Below are 16275 nucleotides of genomic sequence, written 5' to 3' on the forward strand. Positions count from 1 at the left end.
AGAAGTTCTGATGGTGTGGTTAGAATTCTGCGGTTTATTGAGATAAGGCTCCTTTACAGAGTCCGGGATTTCGTGCGGATCGCTTAATATAATCGGCTGAGTATATTGTTCCCAAAGCTTCGCTATGGTTCCGCGTTTTCCTCCGTTTATTTCGTTCGATTTTGGGAGCATTCGTTATGAGAACAAAGGGTATTTGTCAGAGGTTTCGATGAAAGGTTGAAAACTTGGTTCGACAGAGTATTTCGATGAAAACGAGGGATCTCAGTGATACAAGGTCCCAGTAGTTGCGATATCGAAGAAATATTTGAATGGGAAATTTCCAGAGCGGATAGAAAAATTCTTGATTTACTCATTGATTTTTAGGATTTTGGCGAGTTAACGGGTATTAAAATTCGAGTTTGTTTAGTCATTTTATTAAATCGAGCGAGATTAGGGTGATCTTCAGTTCGTGTCGGTAGCGCGCAAAAATTCCGCCGTCCGTCGGTCGCTACTCGCGTCACAAAAAGTTTTTCGCGATTATAACGTTTGGTCTTCCCGGCCGATGCACCAGAAAATTTTTATATGTGACGTCGGAACGGTACCTAGTGGAAATCTCCAGATGTTAGACACCGGAAACATTCACACGCAGTTACAGCCAGACTCACATCAGTAGTTTGGGTCACCAATTACCGATTAAGTATTGAAATACACCGGACAACGGGCATTCTGTCGCTCTAGTCGAACGAACCGAAGAGGGAGAAATTGTTGGATAAAAGATTTAATTTGGCTTACCTTTTTGAGAGTATTCTGGATGCGATGACTTGTAGATTGGTGAGAGGTTTTAGTGGAATAACTGACTTTAATATATTTGGATATTTTGACTAACTTGGTTTATTTTATAAGTTTGATATTTAAAAGTCACAAACGCAGAGTTACACAGTGTAAGATCTTAGACTTAGTAAAAATGGAGTTGAAGCTCGCTGAACTTTTGGGCAGAGTAACGTTGTATGAAAGTTTTAATGCAAAAGGCTAAAGGATTTTACCGCGAGACTGTACCGGAACTAGATGACGAATCTGGAGGTAGAAACACAAGAGAGCGATCGAGTGATCGGTCGCCCTTTTTATAGGGGTCGATCGTTGCGCAGAACGATCCCCCTCTCTAGTTTTTTGGTCGCCTTTGCGCACCTCCCCTCTTTTCTAGGAATTCTAATTAGGGCACGACATCTTCGCCGCATGCACGCCTGTGATCTTAGTTCTTTAGCTATTACTATATTGTAGGTTTTTACGTATGGTATATCGCTGCTTGGTGCGGTGGTGTGGGTGCGTGGACTTGGTTCCGTAGTTCTCCGAACTGCGTGAGCTTTTCGTTGTGTCGCCAGCCCCCTTTGTGGCGCCAGCCCCCTTTGTGGCGCCAGCCCCCTTTCTGGCGCCCCTCAGCCACTTAACTACCTGTCTACCTCTTAATGTTTTTGCTATCTTGCTCGTTACAAAGCCCATATTTCATTTTGGTTACCTGTCGTTTGTTAGTTTTATAGTTATATCTATATAGAATTGTATATGTATTATAGTCGACTACTGTCGTTGTTAGTTTTATAGTTGTATCTATATAGAATTGCATATGTATTAAAGTCGACTACTGTCGTTGTTAACCTGGAGTACAATAGCAATTGTTTACGAACATAGTTTGTTATTTGTTTAACATTATTAGAATCACGCTGCTGCGAATATCTTTAGTTGTTTGTGTTATAACTATCTTAACAGATTTAGGGTACTTAGTAATTTGATGATTCATAGCTTTAGAGCAGGTTTACATGTTATATGATTCCTACTTTTGTATATGATTCCATTCTGTAGTTGTTAATTCTTATATTGATATAAATCGGCTTGGAAGCTTCTAGAACGTTTTCGTTTCGTCGGTAAGTTTCCTAATGTATTCTCTAGCTAAGGCTCTGTATGGCTCCACATTGGAGATCTGCATTGCCTTCAAAACGTTGTGCGTGTTGCCTACAATACGGCGTTGCGAAAAAAGGTATAGTTCATGCTGGGTAATTAGCATTCACGGTTTGATGGTTTTGCAGTCTCTGGTTTTATGGGTTGCAGCAGTGCTATCTTTACATTATATTGGTTATGCATTTATCTATGGTTTTACAGTCTTCTGTACTCCAGGCTATATAGTAAAGCGTATGTTGCTTAAGTATAGCTCTCAGCTCCGAATGCACAAATGGCATTGCTGAGTGCTATATAATAATTGGGTATAATTGTGTTAGTTAATTATAGTGTTAATGTGGTAGTGATATATAATAACGCATAATAGTATTATAGTTCTCTGTGGTACGAAGATCTCGTAACATGGTTTTTAAGCCTTGGCTAGTGAATTTCATAGTTATTTCCATCTAGGGATATTCCAAATAGTTAGACAGTTGTTTTAATTTCTTATGGTTACAAGATTCTCGTACTTCGAGTTTGGTTAGTTGATAAAAGTAACATGCAGTAATAATAGTCGATAAAACATACGGACGTTCCGGTCGGATGTTACAGATGTTTCGATCACACTATACGAAACAGCCGAGGTCCGACTTCACGACGTGTACACTTGTGGACAATGAATCTGAGACAGCTAATTTTTCACACTAGACAGTTAAGTTGGCAGCACAGGAAACGTACAGCGCCATAGTCGGCCGAGCGCGAAACAAACTCAAATCTCAATAAACATAAAATAACTCATGACCGTCGAATCTAACCTTAGAATATCGCGGGGATAATGATTTATTGGATTGACACATATTCTACAGTTAATTTCTACGGTCATGGGTTATATTACGTTTATTGAGATTTGAGTTTGTTTCGCGCTCGGCCGACTATGGCGCTGTACGTTTCCTGTGCTGCCAACTTAACTGTCTAGTGTGAAAAATTAGCCGTCTCAGATTCATTGTCTACAAGTGTACTTACTTGCTGAGAGATCGTAGGACTTGGGGTTCTTTCCTGATTTCACGACAGACACCGGCAATATCTAAGTTGTTCTTGAATTTTTATTGTGATTCGGTTTCGATAACTTGGCGGATTTTTTTACATTTCAGATGTTTTTGCCTAGATATAACATATAACTATACTAGAAGGGGCACTCAGTTCTGTGCGAGAGAGAAAGAAATTCATGAGGCCACCTGCACCTGTCGTACAGTCCGTTCAAAAACTTACGTAAAATGGCTCAGCGGAATAGGCTTATCCCTTGGGAACTTGTGAACACGGTTTGTGGAGATTAATAATGTATTAATTGAATATTGTTGTATTCGAATAATAAATAATTTCAAGTGAAAATGTTAACAGACAGTTTGGGTTGAAAATTGAAACAGCCACAAAAAAGATAACATGATATTTTCTTTCAAAATTACTTATTTACTAGATAAAAAATTTCATCGATTTTCCTCGAGTTCCTCGATTGATTTTGAAAAGCTATCATTTCAGAATTTATTATTTTATGCGCAATAACTCCTGGACAAAATCACAACAAGCCACACCAAACGCTCAGGGCAGACAGGACTAACTCTAGAGTTAGATTATCCACTGCATGGTTGACTCGACAGAACGCATGCGCAGAAAGATAAAAAAGGACAGGTGGCCTCACCCAGCCCCCTAACACTCACCACTGTAGCGCGATTCTGTAACTCGTTATGAGAATAACGATTCGGAACGCTATCGTAACGATAACGAATTTCGCCGCGTGTAACGACAATCTCATAACGACGGTGCGATTCCGTAACTACGAATAGCGACACTTCGACGTTACAGAATGGGATAACGAATCGTCGTTATGGATACCGACAGGAAGTGACGTATTGTGACAAATCCTTAGTAAGTAACTAGAATTTCATCGAAACTCGCCTTAAAATAATTGAAATTCGTGCCGCGGTGGCGCGCATGAAGGTTTAAATCGAGGCGCGCACAATCACTCAGTCACAGTCAGTGCAAATCCATCGTATAGTGAACATTGTAAATATAAATATCATCATTGTTGTTATATCTTAACGATCTTAACACCGTTTAATACTTTTAATAAATTTCAATACGAGTAAAAAAATTTATTTGCACTCATACTCTTAAAAGGAGCCCTTTGACCACGTGTCGTGAATCCCCATGCAGCGTTTACTGCTTCTACGCTTTCCTCACTATTCTTTTTGCATGGACCACCATTGGGTTCTTCACGTAGAACCAATATTCTGAAGAGTAAAATTATATAACTACTCCCATTTTTTACTAAAAATCATAACTGTAGCTGTAATATTTTCAATACTTCAAGAAGTCTTTGAGTTTGTTAATTTCATGGAGGCAAAGCTATTTAAAAACAATACCACTTGAAAAAAAAATTGAAGTCCAGTTTAGAATAAAGATTTTTCACGTTTTTATTTCTTGTTCGGGTTAAAAAAGGTGAATATTTTTTATAAAATAAAGTTATACTTTAAAAACACAATTGAATATTTCTTTATGTACAATCAATTGTAAACATTATAGTTGAAGGAATGTAGATTCGAAAAATTGGTGATTTTGAAAAATTAACGACGGAGCCAGGAATCGAACCTGGCGTCTAGAGATGCTTGACCGGAGCCTTACTCCTATGAGCCTATGTGATTTTGATGAAATAATATCTGTGCATTGAAGATATTAAAGAAATGAAATGACATGGAATTTTGAAAAAGGTACGCCAAGGCGGTACGTCGGAGCGTAACACCGCCCTGACTCTGTTGTCGTCAATTTCTCTCATCACCTTTAAACATTATACTTGTTGGCAATTTAACCATAAACATCATTCCATATTCTGTATTCTATTCTTCCGCATCACGGAAGTTGGGAAATCTTTCTCTCATAATTTGTTGTTGAATTCATTGAGCCAAAGCGCGTGGTCCTCGTCTGTTGTATTCTTCATCTTGATCCATCGGATCAACATCATTCTCTACGGGATGTATGCATCTTCATTGTTTAATCGTAGTTGCACTCTCATGTTGTGCAGTACTGCACACGCATTAACAATTTTCGCTGCGAACGCTGGTTCGTACATCAAGACTCGCTGGTATGACAAGCATCTCCATACAGATTTAAAAACTCCAAAAAACCGCTCGACGACGCTTCTAGCCTTACATAGTTGTTGTGTATATTGATGTTGTCGCGTATCTTCAGGAAAATTGGCCAGAGGTGTTAACAGCCAAGGCTCCAACGGATATCCAGCATCACCTGATGGAAAATATGTTGATTTAGAAAAAAGTAGACTAAATATAATATGCATATTATGTATATAAAACTCAAACTGAACCTATGCTGCTTTGCTGAACAGTGAAAAATATTTTCGCTTTGACTGCGCTTAAGGTGTTAACCAAGATTCATCACAGCTTCTTGAGGCAGGCGAAAAAGGCTGAGAAACTCTTCTCGTGGTAGCTGAAAAGGATTCTGAGCATCTCTCACTCGCCTTCTTTCCACACGACGTTCGAGTCGACGTAATCTTTCCTCAAGAACGAATACATCCCAAGCAAGGTATTCGATAGCCATGATCCTTTGAGATTGAAGATAATCAAAGAAACAGCGTAAATAATAGACTTAATAGTAGAAATGAATTATTAATGAAATTAATGAATAATTATATTTGTGGAAGCAACTTTGTGGGTTCTTCGGAGCAACACTACAATTTATAGGTTATGTTATTCTTTTTTAGAAAATAATGAAATCTATTCTACAATTTTTTCTGAAGTCAATCTGCATTGATAATTCCTAATTACTGCAAAATTCAACTTACTTACTTGTTATTTCAAACGGCGTAATTATTTTTCACTTTCGGAGCACTTTTCGAAGCACTTTCTCGGAGTCGAGAAAAATATGGGAAACGCACACCACTCCTCTAGCTCGTGTGCAAAGTGTCGTTATAATCGTCGTTATAGCGTACCGAGGGGGTCTCTGAGCCTCGCTATCCGCTCGCACCGTAACGACATCATAACGACACTTTTCGTTACTAATAACGACAAATCTCGCTAAGAATAGTGTACAGAATCGCATTTATCGTTATAATAGCGACGCGGTCGGTAGCATAACGAAACTTGTCGTTATGAGTCCATAACGACAGCATAACGAGTTACAGAATCGCGCTACTGCTTACCTATCTACCTAAACCTATTAATTACCTTCAGGTTATGGGCTTGACACGAAGGTCAGTATGTTATTAATCAGTTGCGGAAGGTACAGGTAAAAGTAATATTTAAAGTCAAAGAGGTTCAGTTAAAGTTTTTTTTGCTCCGGCATACAAAGCAAGCAAAAAGCTAACCTCAAAGTGACACGTGGCGTGGCGCACAACAGCAAAGAGGTAGCGTTTTTTTCTTACCGTTTCGGTATACCGAGGAGTGCTGTAGTACAGCGTAAAATAATACTGAACAGGCAGGAAAATCACACAAAACCAAAGTAAAGATGACAGATCAATTGTCAAGTGTGATCGGTATCGAAAAGTTGAAGAGCTCCGATGACTATCAAAACTGGTCTTTTGCCATGGAGTTGTATCTGAAAGACCAAGATCTTTGGGGCTGTGTGCTAGAAGATGAAAAATATACAAGAGACACCCTAAAAATGGATAGGGCTATGTCTAGGATAGTCAGATCAATAGATACAAAAGCATACACACATATAAATATGTTAAAAACTCCAAAAGCAGTGTGGGAAAAGTTGAAGAGTGTGTATGAAGGTGCAGGTATGACCAGAAAAATAGGTCTCCTGAGAGAATTGTTAAGCATTAAGTTAGATAACTGCTCAACAACAGAGGACTACACACATAAAATATTCTCTACAGCGCAAAGATTAGAGAAATTAGGCTTCAAAGTAGACAGCGAGTGGATTGGAGCACTCTTACTAGCAGGTCTACCAGAAAAATACGAACCCATGATTATGGGATTAGAAAGCTCAGGAGTAAAGCTAACAGGTGAAGTAGTAGAAGCCAAGATTTTACAAGATGTAAAGAAAACTAATAGTGCAAGCAAAGACACAGAGTCAGTATTCATCGCAAAACATAAGAAGCAATTCAATCCAAAGAATAAATTTAACAAGAACAAAAAGAAAGGAGTCAGATGCTTCAACTGTAACGTGTATGGTCATTACGCCAAAGAATGCAGGAATAAGAAAGACGAGAAGAGCAATTTGGCTCAAGCAGAAGAAGAAGCGATAGTTTGGATAGCACATGATTCAAACATAAAGCACAATGATGATGACTGGTACTTAGACTCTGGAGCAACACAACACATGACTGCAAACAAAAACATTCTTCAAAATTACCAAGATATAAAACCAGTAAAAGTAAGAATGGCGAATGATGACTTGATAGAAGCTACAGGTAAAGGTACAGCAGAGATAACATTCACATTCAAAGGAGTTCAAAAGCGAGTAGTACTCCAGACTGTTTTATATGTCCCAGCGGTAAAATCAAATATAGTTTCAGTTCACATACTCACCACTGCTGGATTCTTGTCGTTGTTTGATGAAGACAAGTGTGATATCATCAACAAGAAAACAAAGAAAGTAATAGCTACAGCTATAAAAGTAAGATCCATGTGGAAGATCATAAGAAGTGACACTGAAAGTGCTAACATTGCAAGAGCAGAAAAGAAAACTCCAGTACACGTTGTAAAACTATGGCACAGAAGGCTGGCACATCTCAATAGGCAAGATATGGTAAAACTTAGCAAGCAAGCTACAGGCTATGAGGTAAACAGCACAGATGACTCACCATGTGAAAGCTGTTTAAAAGGCAAACACGCAAGATTACCATTTCCTAAGGAGAGTGAACGTGCAGGCGAGCTGTTGGACTTGATTCACTCAGATATGTGTGGACCCATGGAGGTAAATTCACTAGGTGGTGCGAGATACATGCTTACTTTTACAGATGATCATAGCAGGTTTACAAGTGTTTATTTTCTCAAGGCCAAGTCAGATTATTTCAAGTTCTTACAAGAATACATTGAAAAAGTAAAAAATCAGTTAAACAGAAGAATCAAGAAATTAAGAACAGACAACGCCTTAGAGTACAAGGATGACAAAGTTCAAGCATATCTCAAAACAAAAGGCATCATCTGGGAATCATCATGTCCATACACACCTCAGCAAAACGGTATAGCGGAAAGGAAGAACAGAACCATCATTGAAAAAGGAAGAACAATTTTACACGAAGCAAATGCTCCAAAGTGGTTGTGGACTGAAGCATCGAACACAGCGAATTATTTGATCAATAGATCACCATCGAAGTCTGGACTGGCAGAAAACCAGACTTGAGACACTTGAAAGTGTTTGGGTGTGTTGCAATGACTCTAGTTCCTAAAGAAAAAAGAAAGAAATGGGATGTAAAGTCAACAAAGAAAATGTTCGTTGGTTACGCTGAACACCAAAAGGGTTATAGGTTGATAGATCCAACTACTAAAAAGATGACTATTAGCAGAGAAGTTGTATTCGATGAAAATAAGATGTATTTCAAAGGAGAGAATGAACAAACTGATCAAAGTGAAAAACAAGAAAACAAGGAGCAAGAAACAGTGTACTTACCTATAGATGAAGAGCACGAGAACAACACCAATGAGTCTGAAAGAGATAGAGAGGTACTGGAAGAAAACATGTCAAACACAGATTCAATTGACATATCAATTGACGAATCTATTTCAAATTTAAATATAAATGATGATGGCAATGAGGGAGCAACAGTCTCAGAATTGCAAGCAACACCCAAGGCAAGGCCAGTGAGAGAGAAGAAGTTACCAGAGAAATTTAAGGACTACGTAGTCACAAGCACAAAAAGGAAGAAGAAAAATCAGTTTAGTGAAGAAAACATTGTAGAACCAAAAAGTTGGGAAGAAGCAATGGACTCAGAACTAAAAGAAGAATGGTACAAGTCAATGGAAAATGAAATGAAATGCTTTGAAGAAAATGAAGCTTTTTCTTTGGTCAACTTGCCATCTGGAAAAGAGCCAATAGAGCTCAGGTGGGTATTTCAAATAAAAAGAGATGAAAATGGAAAAATAACTAGACTCAGGCCAAGGCTAGTAGCAAAGGGATTCATGCAAAAGCTCAACGTTGATTACTTCAACACTTTTGCACCAGTAGTTAGATACGTAACAATAAGATTTTTAATAGCGCTAGCTACAAAATATGATCTCACTATATATCATCTGGATGTAGAAACAGCTTTTCTAAGAAGCTTACTACAAGAAGAAATTTATGCTGTGCAGCCTGAACCATTCGTTAAAACAGGCGAAGAAGATAAAGTGTTAAAACTAAACAAGGCTATCTACGGTTTAAAACAAGGGTCAATGGCATGGCACGAAACACTCACAAATATATTAGTCAAGATGGGACTGAAGCAGAGTGAGGTGGATCCTTGTGTTTATCAATATAAAAATGAAGAAACGAAGGAGTGGCTGATCGTAGCAATTTACGTGGATGACCAAATGGTCTTAGTTTCATCAGAAGAATTAAAGAACAATTTTGTAAATCAATTAACCAAGAATATGAAGATCAAGGATATGGGAAAATTGAAACATTTTTTGAACATCAAATTTGAATACTTAGAAGAAGAAAAAGGATACAAATTGACTCAAGAAAATTACATTCAGAATTTGATAATTAACTTTAATTTAGAAGGATGCGGTACAATGAAAACACCTTTAGAAACAAGTTTAAAGTTAGAACAAATTGAAAACAGTCCAGAAGTGCCAAATTTTCCATATTCTGAGGGAGTTGGTTCAGTTTTATATCTAGGACAAACATCAAGACCAGATATATGCTATGCATCAAGTTATTTAAGCTCGTTTAATAAGAATCCAAAACGCATACATGTAGAAAGCTTAAAACACTTACTAAGATATTTACACGCTACTAAGAAAGTAGGATTGGTAATTAAAAACGACAAGAGTGACTCAATAGTTGGATACTGTGATGCAGATTGGGCAAATGATGTAAGAGACAGAAAGTCTATCACAGGATACATATTCTTTTATAACGGCTCAGCTATTTCTTGGTCAACGAGCAAACAGAAAACAGTGGCCACATCAACATGCCAAGCAGAGTACCAAGCCTTGTCAGCAGCGTGCAGCGAAGCTATTTGGATTAAGCAGTTGATTAATGAATTTGATCCTGGAGTAACAGCCAAACCAGTTCAGATGAAGGTAGATAACAGAAGTGCTATCGATTTATCCATGACAGCATCATACAAGAAAAACGCAAAGCACATTGATGTAAAACATCATTTTATAAGAGAACAGGTCAAGGATAAAATTGTTGAGATCCAGCATGTAAATTCTGAAGACATGGTCACTGATTACCTGACCAAGTCATTAGAATTACCTAAACATCAGTTCTGCGTCATCAATTCTGGGTTGGAAGGAGAAATTCTAGGATAATAAACAAGAAGAAATACAAAGAAGAAATAGTGACTTTAAAAGTGTTTATTATTACACATTAATTACTTGAAAGTTTATTTTTGATTTTAGTTTACTTGAAGACACTAAATAGTTAAAATCAGACTGGTTAAATTTTGTTAATATTATTACTAATTCGTCATTGTTAATTTTTATAAAATTTCATTTTATTGTTACATATAAAAGTTAAAATGTTGGTTAAAAATTGAACTTATATTTTAGAGGGAGTGTTGGGATAAAATATAGTATCATACATATAATACTACTACACTTGATACTCGTGTACATATATATATACATACACTATGTAACTCAACATACTCACTATACCTTATAAAGACTTAGTCGTACGCTAACCTTGTGTGCTCTTACTTACCTGCTTACCTATCTACCTAAACCTATTAATTACCTTCAGTAGCGCGATTCTGTAACTCGTTATGCTGTCGTTATGGACTCATAACGACAAGTTTCGTTATGCTACCGACCGCGTCGCTATTATAACGACAAATGCGATTCTGTACACTATTCTTAGCGAGTTTTGTCGTTATTAATAACGAAAAGTGTCGTTATGATGTCGTTACGGTGCGAGCGGATAGCGAGGCTCAGAGACCCCCTCGGTACGCTATAACGACGATTATAACGACACTTTGCACACGAGCTAGAGGAGTGGTGTGCGTTTCCCATATTTTTCTCGACTCCGAGACAGTGCTTCGAAAAGTGCTCCGAAAGTGAAAAATAATTACGACGTTTGAAATAACAAGTAAGTAAGTTGAATTTTGCAGTAATTAGGAATTACCAATGCAGATTGACTTCAGAAAAAATTGTAGAATAGATTTCATTATTTTCTAAAAAAGAATAACATAACCTATAAATTGTAGTGTTGCTCCGAAGAACCCACAAAGTTGCTTCCACGAATATAATTATTCATTAATTTCATTAATAATTCATTTCTACTATTAAGTCTATTATTTACGCTGTTTCTTTGATTATCTTCAATCTCAAAGGATCATGGCTATCGAATACCTTGCTTGGGATGTATTCGTTCTTGAGGAAAGATTACGTCGACTCGAACGTCGTGTGGAAAGAAGGCGACTGAGAGATGCTCAGAATCCTTTTCAGCTACCACGAGCAGAGTTTCTCAGCCTTTTTCGCCTGCCTCAAGAAGCTGTGATGAATCTTGGTTAACACCTCAGCAAAGCAGCATAGGTTCAGTTTGAGTTTTATATACATAATATGCATATTATATTTAGTCTACTTTTTTCTAAATCAACATATTTTCCATCAGGTGATGCTGGATATCCGTTGGAGCCTTGGCTGTTAACACCTCTGGCCAATTTTCCTGAAGATACGCGACAACATCAATATACACAACAACTATGTAAGGCTAGAAGCGTCGTCGAGCGGTTTTTTGGAGTTTTTAAATCTGTATGGAGATGCTTGTCATACCAGCGAGTCTTGATGTACGAACCAGCGTTCGCAGCGAAAATTGTTAATGCGTGTGCAGTACTGCACAACATGAGAGTGCAACTACGATTAAACAATGAAGATGCATACATCCCGTAGAGAATGATGTTGATCCGATGGATCAAGATGAAGAATACAACAGACGAGGACCACGCGCTTTGGCTCAATGAATTCAACAACAAATTATGAGAGAAAGATTTCCCAACTTCCGTGATGCGGAAGAATAGAATACAGAATATGGAATGATGTTTATGGTTAAATTGCCAACAAGTATAATGTTTAAAGGTGATGAGAGAAATTGACGACAACAGAGTCAGGGCGGTGTTACGCTCCGACGTACCGCCTTGGCGTACCTTTTTCAAAATTCCATGTCATTTCATTTCTTTAATATCTTCAATGCACAGATATTATTTCATCAAAATCACATAGGCTCATAGGAGTAAGGCTCCGGTCAAGCATCTCTAGACGCCAGGTTCGATTCCTGGCTCCGTCGTTAATTTTTCAAAATCACCAATTTTTCGAATCTACATTCCTTCAACTATAATGTTTACAATTGATTGTACATAAAGAAATATTCAATTGTGTTTTTAAAGTATAACTTTATTTTATAAAAAATATTCACCTTTTTTAACCCGAACAAGAAATAAAAACGTGAAAAATCTTTATTCTAAACTGGACTTCAATTTTTTTTTCAAGTGGTATTGTTTTTAAATAGCTTTGCCTCCATGAAATTAACAAACTCAAAGACTTCTTGAAGTATTGAAAATATTACAGCTACAGTTATGATTTTTAGTAAAAAATGGGAGTAGTTATATAATTTTACTCTTCAGAATATTGGTTCTACGTGAAGAACCCAATGGTGGTCCATGCAAAAAGAATAGTGAGGAAAGCGTAGAAGCAGTAAACGCTGCATGGGGATTCACGACACGTGGTCAAAGGGCTCCTTTTAAGAGTATGAGTGCAAATAAATTTTTTTACTCGTATTGAAATTTATTAAAAGTATTAAACGGTGTTAAGATCGTTAAGATATAACAACAATGATGATATTTATATTTACAATGTTCACTATACGATGGATTTGCACTGACTGTGACTGAGTGATTGTGCGCGCCTCGATTTAAACCTTCATGCGCGCCACCGCGGCACGAATTTCAATTATTTTAAGGCGAGTTTCGATGAAATTCTAGTTACTTACTAAGGATTTGTCACAATACGTCACTTCCTGTCGGTATCCATAACGACGATTCGTTATCCCATTCTGTAACGTCGAAGTGTCGCTATTCGTAGTTACGGAATCGCACCGTCGTTATGAGATTGTCGTTACACGCGGCGAAATTCGTTATCGTTACGATAGCGTTCCGAATCGTTATTCTCATAACGAGTTACAGAATCGCGCTACAGTGGTGAGTGTTAGGGGGCTGGGTGAGGCCACCTGTCCTTTTTTATCTTTCTGCGCATGCGTTCTGTCGAGTCAACCATGCAGTGGATAATCTAACTCTAGAGTTAGTCCTGTCTGCCCTGAGCGTTTGGTGTGGCTTGTTGTGATTTTGTCCAGGAGTTATTGCGCATAAAATAATAAATTCTGAAATGATAGCTTTTCAAAATCAATCGAGGAACTCGAGGAAAATCGATGAAATTTTTTATCTAGTAAATAAGTAATTTTGAAAGAAAATATCATGTTATCTTTTTTGTGGCTGTTTCAATTTTCAACCCAAACTGTCTGTTAACATTTTCACTTGAAATTATTTATTATTCGAATACAACAATATTCAATTAATACATTATTAATCTCCACAAACCGTGTTCACAAGTTCCCAAGGGATAAGCCTATTCCGCTGAGCCATTTTACGTAAGTTTTTGAACGGACTGTACGACAGGTGCAGGTGGCCTCATGAATTTCTTTCTCTCTCGCACAGAACTGAGTGCCCCTTCTAGTATAGTTATATGTTATATCTAGGCAAAAACATCTGAAATGTAAAAAAATCCGCCAAGTTATCGAAACCGAATCACAATAAAAATTCAAGAACAACTTAGATATTGCCGGTGTCTGTCGTGAAATCAGGAAAGAACCCCAAGTCCTACGATCTCTCAGCAAGTAAGTACACTTGTAGACAATGAATCTGAGACGGCTAATTTTTCACACTAGACAGTTAAGTTGGCAGCACAGGAAACGTACAGCGCCATAGTCGGCCGAGCGCGAAACAAACTCAAATCTCAATAAACGTAATATAACCCATGACCGTAGAAATTAACTGTAGAATATGTGTCAATCCAATAAATCATTATCCCCGCGATATTCTAAGGTTAGATTCGACGGTCATGAGTTATTTTATGTTTATTGAGATTTGAGTTTGTTTCGCGCTCGGCCGACTATGGCGCTGTACGTTTCCTGTGCTGCCAACTTAACTGTCTAGTGTGAAAAATTAGCTGTCTCAGATTCATTGTCCACAAGTGTACACGTCGTGAAGTCGGACCTCGGCTGTTTCGTATAGTGTGATCGAAACATCTGTAACATCCGACCGGAACGTCCGTATGTTTTATCGACTATTATTACTGCATGTTACTTTTATCAACTAACCAAACTCGAAGTACGAGAATCTTGTAACCATAAGAAATTAAAACAACTGTCTAACTATTTGGAATATCCCTAGATGGAAATAACTATGAAATTCACTAGCCAAGGCTTAAAAACCATGTTACGAGATCTTCGTACCACAGAGAACTATAATACTATTATGCGTTATTATATATCACTACCACATTAACACTATAATTAACTAACACAATTATACCCAATTATTATATAGCACTCAGCAATGCCATTTGTGCATTCGGAGCTGAGAGCTATACTTAAGCAACATACGCTTTACTATATAGCCTGGAGTACAGAAGACTGTAAAACCATAGATAAATGCATAACCAATATAATGTAAAGATAGCACTGCTGCAACCCATAAAACCAGAGACTGCAAAACCATCAAACCGTGAATGCTAATTACCCAGCATGAACTATACCTTTTTTCGCAACGCCGTATTGTAGGCAACACGCACAACGTTTTGAAGGCAATGCAGATCTCCAATGTGGAGCCATACAGAGCCTTAGCTAGAGAATACATTAGGAAACTTACCGACGAAACGAAAACGTTCTAGAAGCTTCCAAGCCGATTTATATCAATATAAGAATTAACAACTACAGAATGGAATCATATACAAAAGTAGGAATCATATAACATGTAAACCTGCTCTAAAGCTATGAATCATCAAATTACTAAGTACCCTAAATCTGTTAAGATAGTTATAACACAAACAACTAAAGATATTCGCAGCAGCGTGATTCTAATAATGTTAAACAAATAACAAACTATGTTCGTAAACAATTGCTATTGTACTCCAGGTTAACAACGACAGTAGTCGACTTTAATACATATGCAATTCTATATAGATACAACTATAAAACTAACAACGACAGTAGTCGACTATAATACATATACAATTCTATATAGATATAACTATAAAACTAACAAACGACAGGTAACCAAAATGAAATATGGGCTTTGTAACGAGCAAGATAGCAAAAACATTAAGAGGTAGACAGGTAGTTAAGTGGCTGAGGGGCGCCAGAAAGGGGGCTGGCGCCACAAAGGGGGCTGGCGCCACAAAGGGGGCTGGCGACACAACGAAAAGCTCACGCAGTTCGGAGAACTACGGAACCAAGTCCACGCACCCACACCACCGCACCAAGCAGCGATATACCATACGTAAAAACCTACAATATAGTAATAGCTAAAGAACTAAGATCACAGGCGTGCATGCGGCGAAGATGTCGTGCCCTAATTAGAATTCCTAGAAAAGAGGGGAGGTGCGCAAAGGCGACCAAAAAACTAGAGAGGGGGATCGTTCTGCGCAACGATCGACCCCTATAAAAAGGGCGACCGATCACTCGATCGCTCTCTTGTGTTTCTACCTCCAGATTCGTCATCTAGTTCCGGTACAGTCTCGCGGTAAAATCCTTTAGCCTTTTGCATTAAAACTTTCATACAACGTTACTCTGCCCAAAAGTTCAGCGAGCTTCAACTCCATTTTTACTAAGTCTAAGATCTTACACTGTGTAACTCTGCGTTTGTGACTTTTAAATATCAAACTTATAAAATAAACCAAGTTAGTCAAAATATCCAAATATATTAAAGTCAGTTATTCCACTAAAACCTCTCACCAATCTACAAGTCATCGCATCCAGAATACTCTCAAAAAGGTAAGCCAAATTAAATCTTTTATCCAACAATTTCTCCCTCTTCGGTTCGTTCGACTAGAGCGACAGAATGCCCGTTGTCCGGTGTATTTCAATACTTAATCGGTAATTGGTGACCCAAACTACTGATGTGAGTCTGGCTGTAACTGCGTGTGAATG

Source organism: Neodiprion lecontei, chromosome 7 (assembly GCF_021901455.1).
Source record: "Neodiprion lecontei isolate iyNeoLeco1 chromosome 7, iyNeoLeco1.1, whole genome shotgun sequence".
Classification (NCBI taxonomy): domain Eukaryota; kingdom Metazoa; phylum Arthropoda; class Insecta; order Hymenoptera; family Diprionidae; genus Neodiprion; species Neodiprion lecontei.